The 23,033-nt window shown below is 36.9% G+C and overlaps 1 long non-coding RNA gene across 1 annotated transcript in view; it reads right to left on the bottom strand.

Annotated features, from left to right (window-relative positions):
* LOC131273683 (uncharacterized) overlaps positions 1-23,033 on the bottom strand; it is a 314,969-nt gene that overhangs the window by 109,745 nt on the left and 182,191 nt on the right. Inside the window, exons 2-3 of the long non-coding RNA XR_009180962.2 lie at positions 13,269-13,359; positions 12,670-12,831 (exon numbers count right to left, since the gene is read on the bottom strand). This is a non-coding gene — a long non-coding RNA (uncharacterized lncRNA). The remainder of the gene's footprint in view (positions 1-12,669; positions 12,832-13,268; positions 13,360-23,033) is intronic.

Here is a 23,033-nt window from a genome sequence, read left to right as displayed (position 1 = left end):
CACTGAGGTGGAAATGTGCATAAGCTGTTTGAAGGACAATTATTCCTGCTTGCAGTGCCTTTTCCAGCAGACTTGGTCACTGTGGATCAAATGGAGCACAGTCTTTTTGACGTTTTTTGCCTTCCTGTCAGTTTCCACCACCCAGCAAGATTTCCCACCCCTAGCACAATGCTGGAGAGTACTTTTTAATTAAGAGGAAAATAGGGTAAATTCATTTTTATTGTACCTACTAGGACTGGAGGACTTAGCATTTGATGGACTTTCCTGATTCTAAAAGCAACGCAAGTTAACTGTGAAATACAAGAATATATAAATTTCCTACCATTTCTAAAATACAAAAAGGAAAGATTTTAGCATTTTGGGAGTGGTACATCATCTTCTCCTATGCATATCTAAATTCACGCATATGCACAATCAGGCATGTACATATCAATACATATTATAACTGACTTTGTGCATCAATCCTCACAACCACTTGTGAGATAGGGAATATTATCCCTAATTTTATAGATAAGAAAGCTGAGAGACAGGGTCTTAATACTATATAACATATATATATATATATATATATATATATATATATATAATACTAGATAACAAATGATATGGCTTGGTTCTAAATTCAGAAGAGCCTAGCTTCTAAAGTCACATTTCTCCCCTGCCTTTACTGAGGTTAACCTCATTTGGAGATTGATGCTTCTTTCAGAGATTTCATGAGGGCTCAGTCATAAAGAAACTATGGGGCCTTCAAGCCAGGACAAGGTTGTGTGGCAAATAAAAAGCCGAGGTCAGTATTAGAAGTTGTAGGGTAGTTGGGGGATTGCTAAATCATAGGAAATATAATTGGAGAGCAAGAAAGAAAGATAAGCCAAAGTGCTCAACTCACTTATTGACCACAATCCTCTGCCCCATTAGGAAGTGGCTCTGAGGCGGGAGGAGACGTCTGTTGAGAGAGAGCCAGATGGAATCCTGCTGAGCCAGGACTGATACCTGATGGGTCAGGTTCTGTGACTTGGCAGTAGTCTTCACCAGATACTTTCATATCCCCTGTGGAGTTTTGATTTCTGCATATAATGAATTCTCATGTTGTTGTGGAATTTAAGAGAAGTTCAATTATTTGAGTATAGAGAGGCCAGGACTCAGGAATGATTTTGAGAAGGAAAAATGGTTTATTGACGGCCGGCCGGACTCGGGAGCTTTCTGTTTGAATCCCGAGCCCCGAACAAGATTTTCAAAGGTCTTTTATACAGAGAGGAAAGGCCAAATGGTCCCTTTGTTTCAGTTCTCAATAGGCTTCAATTAGCATATATCTCTTCCACATCTTAGGTAAGCTTTTAGCAAGGACTCCAGACATTCTAGATAGGCCTTGGTTTTTGCATTTCCCCTAAATACTTAAAGTTTATAGCCCTTGCTTTGTTAAACATTTCCTGGGACTGGAGCCTGCTGTCACCGTCCCTAAGGGCAGGACTGCAGCCTCTTACCGTTCCACACCCACAAGTCAAACAACTTAGTTATTTCTGAAGAGACCCAAGTCAAACAGCTTAGTTATTTCTGAAGAGACAAAGAGCCTTCCACCCATAGCCCACATCATTCCCCCCTTTCTGCCAAAGATTAACTTGCTAAGCTTTGGCATAATTATTGTTGGAGCTATGAGGTGGATGGCTGTTTGTTGTTTTGATTGATTATTTATCAGTCTTTAGTACAGCATCCAGGACTGTTTTTAGAAGTTTAGAGCTTTTCATTCTGGACAGCAGAATCTTGGGCAGGGGCCTCCTGCAGTTATTCTGCTGCCACTGGCACTCACGTGGATTCCCAGTCAGGTTCCAGATCCATCTATTACTTTTATTTTACTCTTAAAGAGTTTACACCTTTAATTTAAAAGGGGTGCTGAAGGGAGACGATCTCTTTTCTGTAACTGCTTCCTGCTGGCCATGGGCTGTAGTCATTGCCTAATAAGGTGTAAAACTCTTTAATTTATTCTAATTGGAGGAAGATGGATCTGGCATTCTGTACGAAGTTGGATGAAGTTTTCATATGGTTAATAAGATGTTCACTCTGAAAGAAACAAACTTAATTAAAATTTTGGAATACCTGTTTTTAAGAGGACACATTGGATTACAGAGGTAGACAAGGTTAGGTGCCTATAAAGATGGCATTCCTTAAAAGCTGGTGGGAACAGCATATATATTCTTTTTTAAGTTATCCATCTTTAGAGAGAAATTGCAACAGACACTTAGCTTTGTCTGAAGACACATTCCAAGCTGTTCAATGATTGACACTCATTCGCTCTGTCAGATGCTCCTGGTGAACTGGCACTCCTTGGGCAACTGGCTTCACTCAGGATTAGACCACTAATTTGGAAATACTCTTAGTTTTCACCTGTGGGAGTGATCAGAACTACAGAATAAAAGATTTTTACACCTTGGTTTTCATTGTACAATTTCTAGCAATTTTGACTTGTTCAATAGGTGACTCACCATCAGCAAGCAAGCCTCACTTTTGCTACACAGCAGAGTACAGCAGAATATGGAAGCTGACTGAGACTGGCTGAGACTGCCACCTTATTCTATAGACATGTTATTAACTGTTTAGAAAATGATTTTACCAGGAATTTAACATGTCTAATATACTTCTGCACTTGATCCAAAATAAAAAAGATAACATTACAATTATTAGGCATATATTTAGTACAGGATAAAAGTACAGCACTTAATACTAACTAATGTATTACTTAATGCATAAGGATTCAGAGTTGCCATTATTAGTTTTGAGTTTCAGGTTTGTAATACTTTACATGTTATCTCTCCATGAGAGCAGGCCATAATGCCAATTGTGTTTAAGTTTTACTTACAGTCTCCTGGTATCATGGCTCCACTTAGCATGTTCTTCAACGCAGTGAGCAAGTTGCAGCATCCTTCCAGTATTCCAGAGATTTTCCAGTATTCTACTAGCCTGGTGCATAGTGCTCTCTGGCACCATGGAACAGTGCCAGTCTGGAGGCGATATCCATTGTACACTTGGCTGTACCGAGTCATTATTGGCTGCAGGAGCTTGAAACTGCAATATAGTTTCCATCGACTTCAGGAGCAGAACCAGAGACTGATATAGCACATATTTTTAATTGAGGGGTCAGTGACCAGCCTAGCCAATAACTTACATGGAGAGGCCACCTGTAATGTATACAAGGCCTGGTTCGAATGCACAAGAGTTTGACAATGTTAAAGTTTATTCCTTGTTTTATATATATATTTTAAACAACTTAATGCAATACATATATCAAATGACTATTTACTTACACAATTTTACTATGAAGATAACAGTAGGTACTTTACTTTAGTAATAGAGGAAAAATATTATTTTTCATTGTTAGAATGAAAACAATATTTCCAATAGAATCAAGACAACTTTTTATTACCATTTACTTAAATGTGTATTTTGCAGTGGCCTTCAGACAGGTTTATTATCATGAAGTTATTTCTGCTACCAATACCAATCTAAGTTTCTTTAGTTAACAATGACTTCTACAACTAGAACTATTTAAACATTTTCAGTTTGGAAGATGTTTTACAAACTCTTTATAATTGACTATAACCGCATTGACTAGACACCTCATGTTTAAATAAACTTACTAAATTACAATTACCAATGAAAGAAATTTACTCTTTATTTAAGAGAGCATATCTACAATCTTTTTCCTTTAGCCTAATTTCACCAATGTGAACTTACAATTTTCACTTACAATTTTCATTACTGTAAAGATTTTGTACATATGTTAATTTAGTTTATAAATTAACTATGGGAGATTACACTCAAGTTAAATAAAATTGAAACCATAATAGTTTATGCAAGGAATGTTCTCTTTTTCCCTTACAGGAAGCTAAAAACTTCTTTTCTTTAAGTTATGAAAATTATTAATTTAAAAGCATAACTGACTACCAGGTTTTAAAACACATGCATACTGACTTCCAGGTTTCAAAACACATTACACAATTACTTAATTTTTTAAAATCATAACCCAGGAAAGATCTCTCCATAGTTTTTATGGACTTTCCTTTACTTACTGAAATTTGTTAATAGAGCCACTAATTACCTTATTTTGTTGGAAAGAAATCTTCTGGAAGAAAATAAGGCTCACCAGATTGTGGAGAAGAAAATTCTTTATTCTCAATCTTGCAAGAAGGGGCGCAGAGCCAGATATGGCTGGTGCCCCGAACAAAGAAAAATGACACAATTTATACCCCTAAGCCTAGCATGCAAGCTCTTCCTGTTTTTCCATAGATTGGATACTTCAGAAGTTACAGCTTATCTGAGATTTAACTTTCCCACGCAAAAGTTTGATTTAACTGCTTCTTCTATCACATTCCAACCATTTTAGTTTTTACCTGCTCCCCCCCTTTGTCAAATAAGGAATAGAATTTAGTGCTGAAATGGCACCGACTTAGTTAGCTCCTTCTTGGGCATCCTTCCACTGCCCATAGGACTGGCCTAAACTGGTCTCCTCCACTGCTGTCCAACCCGGGAGTGGGAGACTGAGGCAGCAGGCCGCCGGGTTACATCAACATTTTTCTTCTGTGAAAATTAACCTAATCTTTGTTTTGTTTTTTTTTTTTTCAATTTATGGCTGACAAAGGTTTAAACTGGGAAATTACCAGGCAAACTGATTCTTAATTCCCTAGCCTAGTAGATAGGTTTAATCTGCCACACCTAGTCTTGCCTTAAAAGCTCTTGCAAAGAGGAGGCCCTTTCCCAATTGTTTCCATAATCAGATTTCTATGACTTTTTCATCCTGCTTAGTTCAATTTGGGCTTTAAGAATATTTATAAATATAACTGCATATTTAATTTTTAACAATTTGAGCAAATAGGCAGACATGAATAGTTTGACACAACAACATGACTTTAGTTACTTTAAACTTTTCAAAGACCTTTGAAACTCTTCTTAATTTGCACTATGACCATGCAGTTTACCACAAGAATTTTCTTTCTTACTTAATGGATTGTAATAACCAAAATGTTCTCAATGCCTTAGCACCATTGTTTTAGAACTTTATATTTTACCTTGAAATTAGCAGAATTTTGGATAAGCAACAAGATTAGTTTTATATATATTTACTGAGGCTATTTGAAGCCTCAGGGAGACAGACTGCTTTCTCTCATGAATTGCCACTCTTAGGAACACTGACCGTCAAGGCAGGAGACTTCTCCCCCTCCACCCCCCTTTTGGTTTTGGAGATAATAAAACTCCAGTGGTCATTTAACCTTATTCTATCAGGCAGCAATTTATTTAGTTTACACTTGAATTCATGAGAGAAAGGGTTACTAATACCAGAAGAGGAGACAGTGATGTCCCAGCTCTTCTCAATTATGAAATAACCACAGGCAAAGGCAAAGGGCGAGGTTAGGCCTGAAGCAACCATAAACAAAGGAAAGGTTAGTGTAGAATTTACACTTAAATAATAGTTTCAGGCTAAATTCACCCAGCTATAATCTCAGTTATTGTCTTTCCACTGTTTTACAATATAAATGCATTTATAAATGATTTTAACTCTTAGTTACAGTTTTTATTAATTTTTTAAAACCTATTAATTTTATAACACCTTTAAATACCTTTCATTCAACTTATAACATATTAAATGAACTTAACCATTACTTTAATTTTTCCTTTAAAGTGAAAAAATAAATCTCTTGCAGTTAGTTTGAAATAAAAGGCTACTTTTCAGGATTTGATTTCTAGAACATAAAATGTTCTTTTAAAAGAGGTAAGACTCTTCTTCAAACATTGAGGATATGATGAGGTTAAAGCACAAGAAGCTATTGATAAAATATTTTCTTTGTATATTGATCTTACTCAATTTAATCATAAAAATTTCCCTTCCACAAACCTTCTACACTTTCAGTATTCATTCAGGTTCTGTCCCACACTCTACTCTTTCCAATAATCAATCATTTTATCTTAGGACAAAATCATCTTCTGTTGCCTTAACAATAAAAACACACTCCATATATCCCACATACTAAGTTACCAGGCAAACTTCTTGCAACATATAATTGCCATTAATACTAAACAAGTTTGTTAAAATAATGAACTTTTCTTCACTTTAAATACTTAGTAGCATGTAATACCAGAAACAGTTTTTTTGGAAGCAAGTTGGCAGGGGAGATTGGCTGCCGAATAAGTTTGTTATAAAATTGCCTTTTATTATTATTATTATCAATTCAGTTTTGTTAAATAATGACTTTCTGCAATTAGCCACTTAAATACCTTAAACAATGCTTTGTAAAACTTTTATATTTATACCCTTAACACAAATTTTACCTTCACAGAACATTCTCTTACTTAAGGTTACTACAATACCTTCTAAGAACCTGAGCAGAATGCAAACGTATTTTGGCTTTGACACCCTAAGGAGGGAACTTTACTGCATTTATTCTGATTCTGCTTTTCACCTCCTTCACTTCCCCCCCTTCCAGGCAGTCGGGTGCACAACAAACAGGAATGCGGCTTATGAATAGAAGGGTGGACTCACTGGAAAGGGGCAAGCCGCTCCCCCCTTTCCAGCTTTCAGCCAAAATGGGCAGACAGAACCTACTCAAATTTGGCAACTCTCCCAGGAACCCAGCCGCCCTGACTGGGACATTCCCAACAGACTTGGGTGCTTGGCGCGGACACAGATGGCCTCCAAGCCGGGGCAAAGGGCCAGACCAGAGACAAGACACCAGAACATGCACAAACATCTAGACTCCTCAGCTTTTGCCCCAGAATCATTTCACCCCCTTGCCAATGGCAAGGGGGTGCTCCAGCTCAGCTGTAATTCTACTTCATGTAAGGACACAACTCCAACACTAACATTGAGCTGACACAGACAGAAGCACAAAGGTCACTAATCTGACTCACAAGTGTATATATTTATTTTCACCACGGCTGCCCCCACAGCCATCACAAACCTCAGAACACTTAACATTTGGTATAAAGCAAATTCATTCACAAATTAGCACCATAACAAAAGATTTCAGCTAGACTTTTCCACTGTTTAAACTTTACACCCAGACCAAGCTCCACCAGAAAAGCCGATCCATTTTCCTGTAACCAAGTTTTGTTTTCCTTAATCTAGACCAATTTCCAGGATATTAGGACTCGAACCTATAAATACCCTTCCTATTAAAATCGAGACTCCACTCCTTTAGTGGATATAAGACCAGTACCAGATTCTAACATGCAGTTAGACAAACCCAAAACACCAGGGCTTTTCCCCGGTTTTCCTCCTTTTCCCAAGCCTAGAGAGAACGGCTTCCCCCCAGCCTTCTGGGGCTACTAGGGTTCTCTCGGGAGGTGATCAGCCTCCCCTTCCTAGCAATTAAAGCTAGGGCCTTCCAGACTCTGCTCACCCGGGGAGTCTTACCTTCTTCCCTGTTCAGAGCTCTTTTTCGTTCCCAGAATCTTTCTCTTCAGACCTTCCATTGCCCCTTGATTTTGTCGGGAAGATTCTGGTGGAGCCCACATCTTTTCTGGATTAAATTTAATCCAGGGGCGCCCAGATTTGGGGTTCACCCGAGTCCTCCCGGCTTCCTCGGGGATTTGGAAGGGGCAGCAAAATGCTACCGTCTCTGGCCTTCATTTATTGTCCCTTCGTGGTCGCCATTAATGTTGTGGAATTTAAGAGAAGTTCAATTATTTGAGTATAGAGAGGCCAGGACTCAGGAATGATTTTGAGAAGGAAAAATGGTTTATTGACGGCCGGCCGGACTCGGGAGCTTTCTGTTTGAATCCCGAGCCCCGAACAAGATTTTCAAAGGTCTTTTATACAGAGAGGAAAGGCCAAATGGTCCCTTTGTTTCAGTTCTCAATAGGCTTCAATTAGCATATATCTCTTCCACATCTTAGGTAAGCTTTTAGCAAGGACTCCAGACATTCTAGATAGGCCTTGGTTTTTGCATTTCCCCTAAATACTTAAAGTTTATAGCCCTTGCTTTGTTAAACATTTCCTGGGACTGGAGCCTGCTGTCACCGTCCCTAAGGGCAGGACTGCAGCCTCTTACCGTTCCACACCCACAAGTCAAACAACTTAGTTATTTCTGAAGAGACCCAAGTCAAACAGCTTAGTTATTTCTGAAGAGACAAAGAGCCTTCCACCCATAGCCCACATCAATGTCACCTGGTTTACATTCTTCAACTTGCTTGTCTCATCTTTGCAGCTATTTTATTGCACATGCAGAGTATGTACAAAATGTATACATTCTAGGAGTAGAATTCAAGCACAAATGGTAAGGAAATTAAGACTCATTTATTGTGTGTATACTTACTATAAATAACATTAAGTATTTACCTTTAAAATAATGTGTTTTATAGAGGTTCTAGCTTTTCTCGGAAATATTAACCTGTCCTTTGAGAAGTATTCTCTCTTCTGTTATATTTGATGAAACTCCCCCTTACGACAGCAAGCAGTAAATTCAGCTTTATCCTTTTAGTTCAGATATAGAGGGGTGGTCTCATCCTTTGACACCTACAATTAGTTAAGCATTAGAATAAGAACATGACATGTAGTATCTCAAGTAATTCTCACAATTGCTTTATAAACTCAGTGTCATTAGCTTTTACATGAGAAAATTTAGCCTCAGGGAGTTTAAGAAACCTGCTCAAGGACACACAACTTTAGATGACAAAGTCAAAATTTGACCACAGGTATTTTAAACCCAAAGGACGTGCACATTCTCTTATACCAGGCTGCTAAGAGAGTAATATTATTTCTCTTCATTTTCTTACTTCTGTTAATGGGAAAATGCATTATGCAAAGATTAGACTATCGATCTTTTTATCATAGGGGTTGTTCATTTCTCAGCCCCTTTCCATCCATGACCATCATTTTGCACACACACAAACATACACATAAACACATGTGGGAAGCTGCCTCTGGCACTAGTATTGTATCGGCCATCTTGTTACCAAACGCCATCTTAGATACTAACCCAGTTAGGTTTCTATTCCCCCAACCCAGTTAGGTTTCTATTCCCCCATCCTCACTGAAGTAAGTTAAGTTTCTATATCTCTTTACGCCACTCCCCCGGGCTCCGATTGTGCACTCCCTAAAGCGCGCGAAAGTTTTTTCGCCACGTTGCCCAACAACCATCTGCGCATGCGTGTGGCGCGAAAACCGACAATCTAGTTACTTAATCATTTACCAACACATGCGCTGTCGTCAGTATGTACTACCTTCTTCCCTCCTAGTTATAAATACCCCTACCCTACCCCTAATAAATGAGACTTGATCAGAATCCTGTCTTATCTCCATTCTTTCTCGTCCCCTGCCCCTACCCCCGCTTCTTCCCACAGGTTCCTGGACTCGCCCCCGCCGGTTTCAGACAAACACATATCAGGGAATTTATGGAATCACAGAGTTCTTAAGCCAAAAGGAAACTTAGAGACCGATTAAGTCTCATACTTCATTTTCCTGAGAGGTAAAGTAATGTTTCTTTCTCTCTTTTTTGATTCCCTTTCCCAGTTATGCACAGATTCAATTATTTCTCCAAATTTATCCCACAGCCCCAAACATGGGACACACATGAATACAACTATCTTCTTTCCCTTCTCCATGATAATGCATGTCTCCCATCACTAATCCTGTTGTCAAGGGAATCGGAAGCCATTTAAGATGCCACACAGATCCCTGTTTACCACATACCTAACAATCTCAGATCTATCATGGGGGAAAGAGTGGACTTGATTACCCTTATACTTCTGTCATCTCAGAAGCTCAGCTGGCTCTTTTATTAAGACAATGAGTAATGGAAACTACAGCAAGTTTTGCTCTCTCTATGTAAAACCACACCAACAGATTTTTTTTTTCTTTAGAGCAGATTCCAAATAAGTAGTGAATATGTATATTTTGGGGGACATGCAGAGTTGAATTGCTTAATCAGACAGATGAAATTTTGCCATCCAAATTACTGTATTACATGGAATTACATTAGAGATTATATTGCTCAAGTTCCATATGAAATTTGTGTCCCTCATAACATTTTTTTCTTCAAGGGAATCAAACCAGCATCCATTTCCCCCCGCCCCCACCCCCTTTCCTAAGGGAGTGATGCTTTGCATAATTGCATCAAACATGTTTTCACTTTTTAGAATTCAAGTTGATACTTTACTATGTGCTATTTGGCATTGATCTCTAATTATTATTTGGAATTTGTTGTCCTAATTTGTTTTTATAATTCACAAAGAAAATAACATAGTGCTGGTCTTTCATGGTTTCAAGTTGTATGTACCCTGGAAAAACACGTTCTTAAATTTAATCCATTCCTGCAGATGTGGACCCATTGTAAGCAGCACCTATTAATGAGGTTATTCTAGCTAAGGTGTGACCCAAATCATTCAGAATAGATCTTAATCCTATTATTGGAGTTCTTTATATAAAAAAAAATGAAAGTCAAGGAAGCATGAAGCTGAAAATAAAGAAACTTGGAAGAGAAGGGAGAAACCAGCAGGTGCCGCCATGTGGAAAAGAAACCAAGGATTGCCCACAGCTAGTCTTTGGAAAGAAAGCATCACTCTCTTAATTTGGACATTTCCAGACTCTATAAACTAATAATTTTCCATTGTTTTAGGTAACCCATTTCATGGTATCACTTTAAGCATACTAGGAAAATAAAACAGATTTTGGTACTGGGAGTGGGGTGCTGCTATTGCAAATACTAAGAGGTAGAAATGGCTTTGGAATTGGTTAACAAGTAGAGACTGGAGGAATTGTAAACTCTTTGATAGAAAAGTCTTAAATTGCTTTGAAGAGACTGTTGGTAGAAATATAGACGTTAAATGTTCTTCTGATAAAACCATAGACAGAAATGATTAATGTGTTATTGGAAACTGAAAGAAAGGCAATCCTTGTTTTAAAGTGACAGAGAACTTGGCAAAATTGAGTTCTGATATCGGATGGAGGACAGAATTGGAAGAATACTTATCTGAGATTTCCAAGCTAAGTGTGGAAAGTGCAGCCTGTTTCTCCTTGCAGCTTATAGTAAAATGAGAGAGGAAAGGGATAAGTTGACAACTGAATTCTTGGGCACAATGAAAGCAGAAATTGATGGTCTGGAAAATTCTGAGCTTCCAGAAAGCAAGTTCCCAGAGAATAGTGCTCCATGTGAGGATCCAGTCAGCCATTTCAGTGCATGACAGGATTGGAGGGGCAGTTATCCAGGAAGGATCTGTGGAAAGTTCTACTGTCTGATGGTTTGAACCCATGAGCTACATGCAAAGGTTTTCTTGTGAGATCTGTATGAATGGGACCACTGCCAGCCTGGACCAAAAGAGACAAAGTGGACAGATTGAAGGAAAAGTCACTTTAAGGGTAGGACTATGGAAGCTGAGGTCTGGACTATAGACATATTTTCAGGCCAAGAGAGTGGGCCCACTCATGTATGTAGAAAGGGTGAGTCTGCCTGGCACTTAGAAAGCATAGGCCTTCCACCCACTATGCAAGAAAAGTGCTACCACCCCTGTTTTCTCAGATACCCCAGGGATTGTGGAGGGTCTCGCTGCTATCCCCATGCTTGAAGAAGGTGGAAACTACCCCAGTGAGCAGGGAAAGCATGGTTTCTGTGCAAGCCCTTGAAAAGGGTGAGACTGCCACTCCATCAGGAGGATAAAACATCATTCCATAGATGACAAGACCTTGAAACCTAATGGGGTGTACCCACCAGGGTTTTGGGATTGTTCAGAATCTGTGACCCTTATTTTCCTTCCATTTTCTCCTTTCTGAAATGGGACTGTGTTATTCTATGCCTGTCCTTCCTTTGTATATTAAAAGCAGATAACTTGTCCTCATGTTTCACAGGTTTACGGATGGAAGGGATTGTGCTCCAGGACAGACTATACCTATAAATGATCTTGATGATACTTTGTACTTAATGTTGTTACTGAAATTATTTAAGGCTTTTGGCATATTGTAATGGAATGAATGTATTTACATTATGGAAAGAGCATGTCTTTTTGAGATCCAGAGTGTGGAGTGTGGTGGTTTTAAGCTGTACATTTCCCCAGAAAAACATGTTCTTAAATTCAATCCATTCCTGTGGGTATGCACCCATTGTAAGTAGAACTTTTTGATGAGGCTACTTCAGTTAAGGTATGACCCACCTCATTAAAGATGGATCTTAATCCTGCTACTAGAGTCCTTTATAAATAGACTGCCATACTTAAACATGGCAGCAGACACTACCATGTGCCTTGTCATGTGGCAGAGGAGCCAAGGAGTGCCAACAGCTAGTCTTCAGGAAGAAAGCATCACCATGGCGATGTCTTGATTTGGACATTTCCCAGACTTTAACTGTAAGCTAATAAATTCCCATTGTTTAAGCCAACCCATTTCATGGTATCTGCTTTAAGAAACCTAGGAAACTAAAACATGGTCAGATTGAAAATATATTAAATACTCATGAAACTGAAAAATTTTGGACAAAGGAAACAGCTAATTTATTTAAGAGTTGGATCAGTACAAACAAAATCTCTTCCCTCTCCTAAAATTCAGTAGTGGTATATGTATTTAAAATGTGCCCTCTTGGCTTAAATACATTTCCTTTTGTTGTTATTTAAAAATGAAGGACTAATCATTAATTATTGACAAGACCATTATCAGAAATGAAAATTCCACGAGCTGACAATTCTTGGATTTCTGACCTTTTTAGTGTTACTCCTCTTTTCTTCTCATTGGTGTATTCATGATTGCAGGAGGGAGAAATGATCCTGCATCTGTTTTTGTGCCCATCATTTTTCCCTTTTCCCAAAGATCTTCTCATTCTCCCTTCTACATTCTCTATGAAATCCATAAATTCTTCATCTCTGTAAGGACAATTTACAGAAAGTACCAATGACACCCACTGATCCCACACTTATCTGCTATAATCATATAATATTTTGCTATCTGCCAGCTAGGGGTAGAATGTGTGGTTTTTAAAGTCTGAAGATGTGAGTTAGCATTCAGCTATATACAAATTAACCATATGGCTTTGGACAAGCCATTTAAATTCTTACAGCATTTGTGTGTTTGCTTGTTTTTGCTGATTATTAATTTTTCAATATAAAATACAGGTTTTATTAAGAATACTCAGCAAGCAGAATGAAGAATAATATATTTTAAAGTACTTTGTCATACTTTGCAAAGGTATAACTTGACTTTTCAATTTAATTATAAGGTCCAAAAGAATGTCTCATATATTTATGTACTTTCCAATATATTTAAAACAATGTTCTTCATCATGTCATCAATAAATACTTACTGAATAAATATAACTGCACCTCCCAGTTTTCTTTTAAAGTGGTACGATATGTTGATGTATTCCCAGTCCTGTTGCAAATTCCATCTATAAACTAAAGATTGAACAATGAATGAATAACAGAATTAATAGCTACAACTAGAGTCAATGCACACTGAAAGCATAAATCATTGTTGTACAAGGTTTTCATTTTTCCACATAATTTTTCCTTAAACTGTGCCTGGGCTGCAAGTTTTCTTATTAGGCCAATAAAGATATAATGAAATATTAGCAATGAATCACTCTTATTATATTATAGTATTAAGCAAATTATATTATGAAATTAAATTAATGTTGTAATAACAGCATAACTAAGATTTATAGGGAGAACTTTGTTCTCAGCTGTTAACCTATTTATTGATGAAATAATAGGTAGATAGATTAATCAATCCCTCTTACCTTAATCAAATGACATATATCAACTTGACTAATTCACCTTAGCTAGGTGACTGGTAAGTAAAATAATATAACTTGCCAGTATCTTTGAAAAGAAACGCCATAATTTTATAATATTTATCATTTGGTGGTATTCCTTTTTTGAGGGAAAGAGTTTCATTTGCATGACAAAATATGTTTACCATCAGAACCTTCCTCTCTAGTTTTAAGGTACCATATAAAGGTATATCTTCTAATTCTGATTCATTTATGAAGGCGAATAAATGGAAGGATACGAAGTGGAAAAATATCCATTCTTCTCCATGCACATCATTTTTCTGATCATAGTTGGAGAGTATAAGACTTTGCAGAGTTAAATCAGAATAAAAAGATCAAGTTGATCAGGATAGAGGCGTCCATGTTTACTTTGCATCCTTCAGAGGCCAGTTCTTGTACATGGTAGAACTCACAACATGTGGCATTTTTCAGGGCTTCAGTGCATCTTCCATAAGTGACTTTTATTTCAGATAAAGTTTATATGCCTATAGAATATTGCTCTAATTAAGGTCAACTTTATTTGCTTTCTTTCCTATAAGATGACCTGAATTAGAACACATTTTTAAAAATTCATTTCTCCCAAAGTTTCTCAACTGCTAAAAAATAAAACAAAAACCTACTACAGGACCATGACAGAATAACTAATGCAAGCTTGTCCTTCCATAGAATTCAACAGTAAAATTGCACAAAATGTATAAGGCATCTGTTTCCTGGCATAACATGAAATACAGGCTTGTGTTCCTTGAGAAAATGGAAAACTATTATGTGAGTCCATGATTAAGCCTGTGTTCTGCCTCGGGGCAGAAATACTAATTCATCATGAAATCTTTTGGCCAGAGAAGGCTGAGAAGCAATGATACACTAGTAGCAAGCATTCTACTAGCACCAAGATCTTGGTTTCTGAATACCATTCTCCATTAAGAGGTAAGAGGACTCCTTGAAGAAAAGACTGATTCCAATGCCAAGGCAGTGAAAGTACTAGATGTGCCTGAAACACCCCGTTACTCCAGAAAGTAAGGAAATGTTCAAGGGATGATGAGGACATATCAAAAATATACGGATCAGTTTGAACATTAAAATAATGTTATGTTAATGAGTAAAATAAGATTCCATGAAATCATATTAATACAAATAAATGAATAGGAAGAAGAAAAATCTCTTTTAGATATAGAAGGGATGAATGAGTTAGAAGGTCATCATTGGATCTAAAAATAGTGGTGAGAAATGTGGTATTAAATTGTTTTCAATTTATCCCTAAACAAAATTACAATTAGTTTAGAAAAGAATATGTTAACTTTATAGTGCAGATTCCTGGTAGACATCACCTTAACCAAGTGATTAAAGTTAGCATCACTAAATTTAGGATTAAGCGACATCAAGTAACTCTTGATATGAGGAACTGAGAAAAGCACAGCATCACTTCCGAGAATGCATGCAAGGGAGGGGTCATAGTGGTGTGCTATGCAGTTGAGGAGAGAACTGAGGATTCATACTCTTATCCTCACACTACAGATGAGGATACTGAGATCCAGTAAGACAATTGAACAGTTCAAGTTCACCAACCAGTGGCAACAGCTCCCAGCCCTGTAACTTTTTATTCTTTCTGTACAATTTCAAACAAACAAAACATGGATTAGGGAATGGAAATTAAATGGGTTTCCACTCAGAACAAATACACAATTTTAGATTCTCAACCCCTGTGCCCCTCTATTAACCTTTGCCAGTTTGCAATCCTATTGTTACAGAAGCAGAAAGCCTGTGACTTAGGGTTATTCTCTTACGTGAAAGCCCAGATCCCATATACTCACATCAGGTAAATCCATTCTATGTGACAATCAAACAGTCAACATTTTCAGATTGAATATAAGTTTATTTCTGGACTTTTGTCTTTCATTTCCAAACTGCCAGTAAGGAAGACATAAAAAGTAAAACAGTAAGTACTGGCAGTATAAGAAAACTGTGCTGACAGACAATGTGTCTGCGAAGAAGGAATTCTCATTTAAAACACCATACCATTCAAAAGCACTTAAGAAATTACTCTTTAGGGTTTCCAAATCTCTGTGACAGATTCACTTCTATTTGGAAGCAGTTAAGTATAATTATGTCAAATACAGAATTCTTTGTATGTTCATGTAAATCTTGTCATTTAATATTTTTAAAAAGGTTATATAAGCTTTCAGGGTCTCAAAAATTTTATAGCAAAAATTAATCATCAAAATTTGTAAAACATGACCTACATATTACCCACAGTGCTGGAGTGGAGGTCCCTGAAATATAACACTATCTCAAAGAGTTCAAAACCTTAACTGACCCAATACCCCATGCTCATGCACATGCTAAGAGAGAATATGCCTATTTCCCAACACCCTATAATCATGCACACACTAATAGAGAACTTCATGTGGCTATAGAGAACAAAGGCCAGGCTTATATAGTCCAGAGGTAAACAAAGCCTAGAGCTGGGTCCAGTATCAGTGTAAGAAAAGTTACATTTACATAAAGAAGAAGGGGTTTGCCACAAGTATTAAAATCGGTCATAGGTATGGAAGAATTCTGAAATGTAAAAGCAAAGGAAGCACAAGGCCTTATACTTAACAGTGTTCCATGTTTCTCTTTCCTTGATGTTACAGTTTCTTTGGAATGGGGTGTATGAAAATAGATTTGACATGGAGAAACCACAGAGGCAGTCATTATGAAATGGCATCCAGGTGAGCCTGTGAATGTCTATCAGTGATGCTAGAAGGTGAGACCCCCTCCCTCACTGCTCCCCTCCGCTTCTGCTCTAACTGCTATGTTCCTTTGAATCTGAGAAAACACTGCCATTAACAAACTTTATCACTAAGGTTGATCCAATTTCTCTCGGCGTTCCTATTTGGAAATACACCAATGATCCCTCCAGTAATGGAACCCTGAACTTCGTATTAATGAAAGAAAAAACACACAGGCAACATCTACAAGTTATGAAATATAATGGGTTTATATAAGCGATTAAAACCTACATGAACAGTAACTATTTTATTGACTTAATTAGAATTTTAACAAGAGAAACAAATGACAGTTAATTTTGAATACATTTAGAGTTAGCGAGGAGAGCTTTCTGCATAAGAAGTGGGCAAGGTAAGCATAAAAGAAAGGATTCCTTTTACCCCTAACAATTCAGTTTGCAAAAAAACCCAAATATGAGTGGATGCTTATATAGCACTTAACATCACCCAAGTACAGGTATAGTATTTTATCTATATTTAACTAATATAATCCTCCCAAACCCCTTGAGGTATGTAACTTGTTCATGGTCAGAAAACTAACATTTCAGAACCATAAGTCATAACTCCATGGCAGTCTGGCTATGGAGAACTTGATTATATCCCTGACTTTTAATCATCCAAATGCCAATTTCAGTGCTGAACACTGCGGATTCAAAGATATGTAAGACAAAGTTTTAATCACAAGAAATTTTCTGCCTGGGGAGATAAACTTTGATCTTGTCATATACAGTAGGATGTGGGCCAGAACACAAAAACTAGACATCAAATCCAGTCTTGAGATAGGAGATGAAAAGGAGTGGGAACATGAAAGAAAAATTCCTAGAAAAACTTTGGATTTTTTTTTACAGGTTGTATGTCTAAATATTTATTCAGTTTTCTTCTGATAACACACGGTTATACATTTTACTTTGGAAAGATAGCGGTAAAAGATAGGAACCAAGAAAGGTACAACTACCAGGCCACCATATTCGACACTTACAAGGAGGTTCATAAGTTGAAGGAAAGTCTCCTCTTGGAATAGCTATTTATGTTGGACAAAACAAAAAGGAAGGGAGAGAACCACTAAGAATTAACCAAAGTCGCTAGTGTGGCTCTTTCATCCTGGCCTTTCAGTTGACTCTTTTTGAACTGTAACTACAATGTCTACTGAAACGCGAACTAATCACCTACCCATCCTCTTCTCTCCTCTTCTTTTCATCCATACATAGAATACTCTGGCTACGCATACTCTTCATCTTTAAATCTTATTTATTCTTCAAGACCCATTTAAATCTTACCTCTTCCTTGAAGCCATTCTTGACCACTCTAGTTCATATTTATTCCTCCCACCTCCCTACCCTAAAATCATTATGTGTCATATCAAAGATAACTCATTTTGTAACTAGATAATGCTTTCTTTCAAATAACTGTGAACTTTCAATGCCGTAGTTGGTAAAAGAAAAAAAAAGACTGTACTTAGATGGTGTGTATTCAAATCCTGGATCTTCTACCTTCTAAATACATGTCTTTGAGCAAGTTGTTTGATTTCTATGAGCTGCTATTTCTTCATCTATAAAATGACCTTATTGATAATGTCCACCTCACAGTATTGTTGAAAAAATTGAAGCGCTAACATGTGTGAAGTGTTTATGACTGCCTATTTTAGTCATATTTATTATGGGCTAGTCATTCTTTCTATTCCAGTCACTGGATTAGAGTACTGACCTAGCTTACACTTTTCTTCTGGTTTTCACAGCCAGTTCTCAAACATTACATAATATTTTGAATTGAAATGATAGCAATAATTGATAGTAACCCAGAGCATTAATTTTTGCATGAATAGTTTTTTCACATTTATTTATATTTATCTCAGTATTTGAACATTTGAACATTTACATCAAGTCTGTATTTGAATATTTACATCAAGAGTTGTCTGATCTCAAGCAAGGCACCAAAATAAATATGAATTTTTACTTTTTGTTTAGTTTTACAATAACCTTTTGGTAAAAAAATAATGATGTAATACAGTTTTGATTTATAAGAAGAATAATTATCAATTCATTGTATAAAAGTCAGCCTAATAGAGGTATCCATAAACAGAAATTAAGAGTCATGATGTTTTCTTTCTCCCTTTCAATTAATTGGTGTGATTAGGGTTCTGCTTTTGTTTAGTTCCTTTTCCTGCCTTTGAAAAAAATCTATGTTTTATTAAATCACATAATGAACAATCATATTTTTTTTGTTTGTTCTTTCTTCACTAGCAGCTAATATCATGCCTGTGTTGGCCAATATGATAATCACTATCCACATGTGACCAGCACTTAAAATTTGACTATTCCAAAAATATGCACTGCCTTTCTAAGCTTGGGTATGAAAAAATGAATGCAAATATCGCCTTAAATATTTATATTGGTTGCATACAGAAATAATACTATTTTCAAAATCCTGGGTTAAATAAAATATTTAAATCAATTTCACCTGTTTCTTTGCAGTTTTATTTAAAGCAAACTATTTCAACTTCAAAACTAAAATAACAGACAAAAGGCAGCTGAACAAATTATGGAAGAATTACTTTAAAAAATTCTGTCCAGGCACATTTGTCTCATATAATCTTAAAAATCAGACTCAATTGTTTCTCCAGTGTTCAGAAAGGTACATAAAGAAGCACTGATTGATTAAATTTCATGACCAAGTCCTCCTTGTTAATGAAGAAAAAGAAGGAAAAAAAATACTTAATTATATTCATATCTCATAAAGCTTCTTTGTAATTTTTTAATGTGACTACTACTAAATTTATAATTACATATGTGGCTTTCCTTATATTTATATTGGATGATGCTGTTCCTGGAAGTAAAAGTGCCTCGCCTATAATGAACATTCAATTGGTATTTCTAATGTAAAGCTTGTCTCTTTCTCTCTTCTGTTCTTCATCCCTAATTCTTGGTGCTTGCATATAGCAGTGGTAGAAATAATTTATTGGAAAGATAAAAATAAAACACTGAGAGCTCATCTAATTTATTCTCTAAACTCTAAGCCAAAGGATCTGAAAATGCACCTATGATCATATTATTATCTGTATGAAAATATTTCAGTGGCTTCCTGTTTTCCTCAGGATAACATCCAGAGTCCTTAATACAGCTTACAAGTCTTTGCATTTTCCAAGCTGCATCTTTCCCCACTCACATCTGGCACTTACATCTAAGTTGTGCAAATTCCCTTGTGTCCCTTGTACAGTGTGTCTTCTCTCTTTTGCACAGCCTGTAACTATCCCCTTCCAACCCCTTTTCGTATGATTACTTTTTATTCACCCTTCTGTTGCTAGTTTTTTTGAAAGACCTTCCCTAATTCCCTAAGGCACTAAAGTTGGGTTAGAGATCTCTAACACATGCTGTGACATCCCTCGTAAGTGATGTAATTCTGTAATTTATATTTTATGTTATGCCATATTTTATGTACCAATTGTCTTTCCTTCAAGACACTATTGACATTTTAGGCAGGACAGTTTCATTGTATGGGTCTCTTTCAGGCAGTGCAGGGTGTTTAGGTTACCTAGATCTTACCCATTGAGGACCTGGAGCACTGCCTAGTTGTTATGTCAATTGGTAGCATTGCTCTCTGGACACCATCCCCCCTCCTCCCACCCTGCCTCTCATCTCACCACTTGCCACTTTTCCAGACCCTATCTAGGGAAGCTAATCACTGCTAGGTAAGACCCACTTAACTGTAAGCCCCATGATACACCACTAGAATGTTTAACATGGAATGGAGAAAGTGCATGTGAATTATCTTCCCAATTAGCAAATATTCATGGGGTCACCACCATCACTTCTTTACTCCCAGAATCTCACAACCAAGCTTCTGCAAGTATCCATGAATTGAGGTTGAAGAAACAGTATTTCTCCTCAAATCTGCTAAATTGCAAGCTCATTTAAACACCAGGATTTCTGTCTTGGTCCGTTTCAAACGAACTTATGCAACATCCAACTAAAAAATAAATAAATAAATAAGCTATTTCTAATGGTTAAAGGATTTAGTCCATTTTTATTGTTCAATAAGAATTTATTAAATTTGATTACTATATAAGGGTCTAATTTCTATAAAAGACAGTATTTGGGTTAAAAATAAATATAGGTGTAACATTTAAAGAAAAATAAATAATTGGGATTAATGTGGTACTTTGTTGACTAATCCATTGCCAACATCTTTCTGCAATCCTTCTGTTATGTCTAGTGCCTAGTTGTGGGAAAAAGAGTTTCACCTGTTCTATTGTAGATGTTGCCTTATTGTATATGTTGCAGTTGTTCCCTATTATTGTAGATGATGTTGTAGTTCAGATAGCAAACAGCTGCTGGGTTGTTTCCAATAAATATGAGGTAAAAACTAGAGTCGAGGCTCTCGGTTCCAGAAGCCGTGAGTCTCCTGGTCTCATCTTTTTCTCCTCTCTTGTCTTTCTCTCTGTCCTTTATTTCTAAAGTTCTGCGTTGCCTTCCCTTCGAGCCAACCTATGGCTGAGCTGATCTCAGCACCTGGTTACTTTCTCAATAGCTTGTCTAAATTTCAAATGTAATTCTCACCTTGGATCTCTGAGTTCTATCTTCAAATGTGTAACCAACATTCCACCTATGCTACGCAAGATACCAGTGTTGACATAGACCCCAATATCGTTTCTATAAATGTCCTATGTATTCCTTGGATCTTTTGTTCTAAACGATGAGCCTTGAGTCTTGAGCTCTGGCCATTAATGACACAAGATAGAAAATGGGCATTCCTTTGCAGTTCAGAGACTAAAGCCAGATCCCAGCTTCCACAATCAATATTTAGGCAACTGCTAAAATAGTCAGACAATGGAAGCCAACACAGACTCAGAATATAACCAAGTGAGCAAAATGTTTGTCTTTAAATATCATTTTAAACCTCTTAAAACCATTTTTGGATTAACATTTGAGTATAAATAAACTAAAAATGAAATGTGCTTTCATTTTAAGGGAAAGAGAACTTACTGATCTTGGTGGCTGATATGGAAATAAAAATCAACATCTGCAGAAGAGGAGTGATGACTTAAGAATTTTTTGTTGTTGTTAGACACATTTTTAAACCACCTGGCATACCATCTGTACCAAGAATCTGACAAACTGAAAGAAATGATGTGCAAATGTGCAAGGCTAGAAGTAAAACAGTCTCCTTTCCTATATCCATATGTAGTCCACCACCTGAAAATATGTATTTACACAGAAATCAAGGCTGAAACTTTTCAATTCATTTCTATCTTTCCCTACAAGGAGGCTGTATTATTGTTTCATTTAAATGATTTAACATCCAAATTTATGATCCTTATTGATGTTCAGCCAGAAAAATATTTCACCAAGATTGACTGTTTCATCATTTCATTAGTTCCCTATTTATAGCTCTTCTAACCAATTTTAGCAGTAATCACTATTGCATATGTTTGTCTTCCTTCTTTGTTGCTTTAAAAGAATTTTTGGATCAAGCACCATATCATTACAGTTGTGTACATTCATGCATATATTTAACTACTTATCAGGCATGAATTGAATATTTATTGAATAGAAAAGCAACAGAAATTAAAGTTACCTGAATAAAATGAATAAAATTTCTTTGAATAATTATTTATATGATTTATCTGAATTTTACAAAGAATATTAGTGGAGGAGAAGACTTGAACAAACGTCTTGATTCAGAACTGTCTGTTAATGATAGGAAGGGGCAATATCTGGCTTACTTTGAGAATGTAGCTAACCATGCTAAAGATTCCACTCTGAAGCACCATGTTGTGGTATATGCCACTTTAAAATCACATTTCAGGAGCTGCCTGTGCATGTTTAAAGCTTGATTATTGGAGGCACAAATGGGAGCATATTTTAAGGACTACTTTCAAAGCAGTATGTTCAATTGTAAATTTTATCTGGTCACTCAGTGAGAGCCCATAGTTTCAGAATAATGTTTGAACCCTGCTAAATATTCAGTAAGGAACTGTGTGGATAGTGAGATTGTGGTGGACACTGTCGGTGCCCTTCCCAGAGCCCCTTTCCTGAGCTGGTGCACTTGTTTCAGCTGTGGCCAAGTATTGTCTGCTCACAGCTGCACTCCTTTTTAGAGAAGGTGGAGAAATAAAAAGCCTTTTAAAAATAGTGCAGAACCTCTGTCTCCACATCAATGATACAATTTCTTCCATTGCTAGAGTCATAATAGTTCTATACTAGAATAACAGTAAGTCCACTCTAATCCACATTTTATTCCTCCTTCCTTTGGACCCTGGGATGGTGATGTCCAGTCCACCTCTAAGTCGAGAGGGGACTTAGATCCATATGACTGATGGATGGGATTCTCTTACTTGCAGCTGTAGACTCTCTCGGTTCCCTGGTGTGGTGGCTGACCGTCCTCACCTCCCTGTTAGCTGACCTGGGTAAATCGAATGAACTTGAGAGTAGGTGCTGCAACTCTGCTGAGGCTCAGGGCCCAGCTGGCACCTGGACAGTACAGAGATTCAAGTCACCTGAGCATACACCAACCCCAGTACCAACCACAGGTTCAG

Source organism: Dasypus novemcinctus, chromosome 16, assembly GCF_030445035.2.
Source record: "Dasypus novemcinctus isolate mDasNov1 chromosome 16, mDasNov1.1.hap2, whole genome shotgun sequence".
Lineage (NCBI taxonomy): Eukaryota > Metazoa > Chordata > Mammalia > Cingulata > Dasypodidae > Dasypus > Dasypus novemcinctus.
The sequence above is the reverse complement of the archived record's forward strand: the minus strand, read 5'-3'. Positions and strand labels throughout refer to the sequence as shown.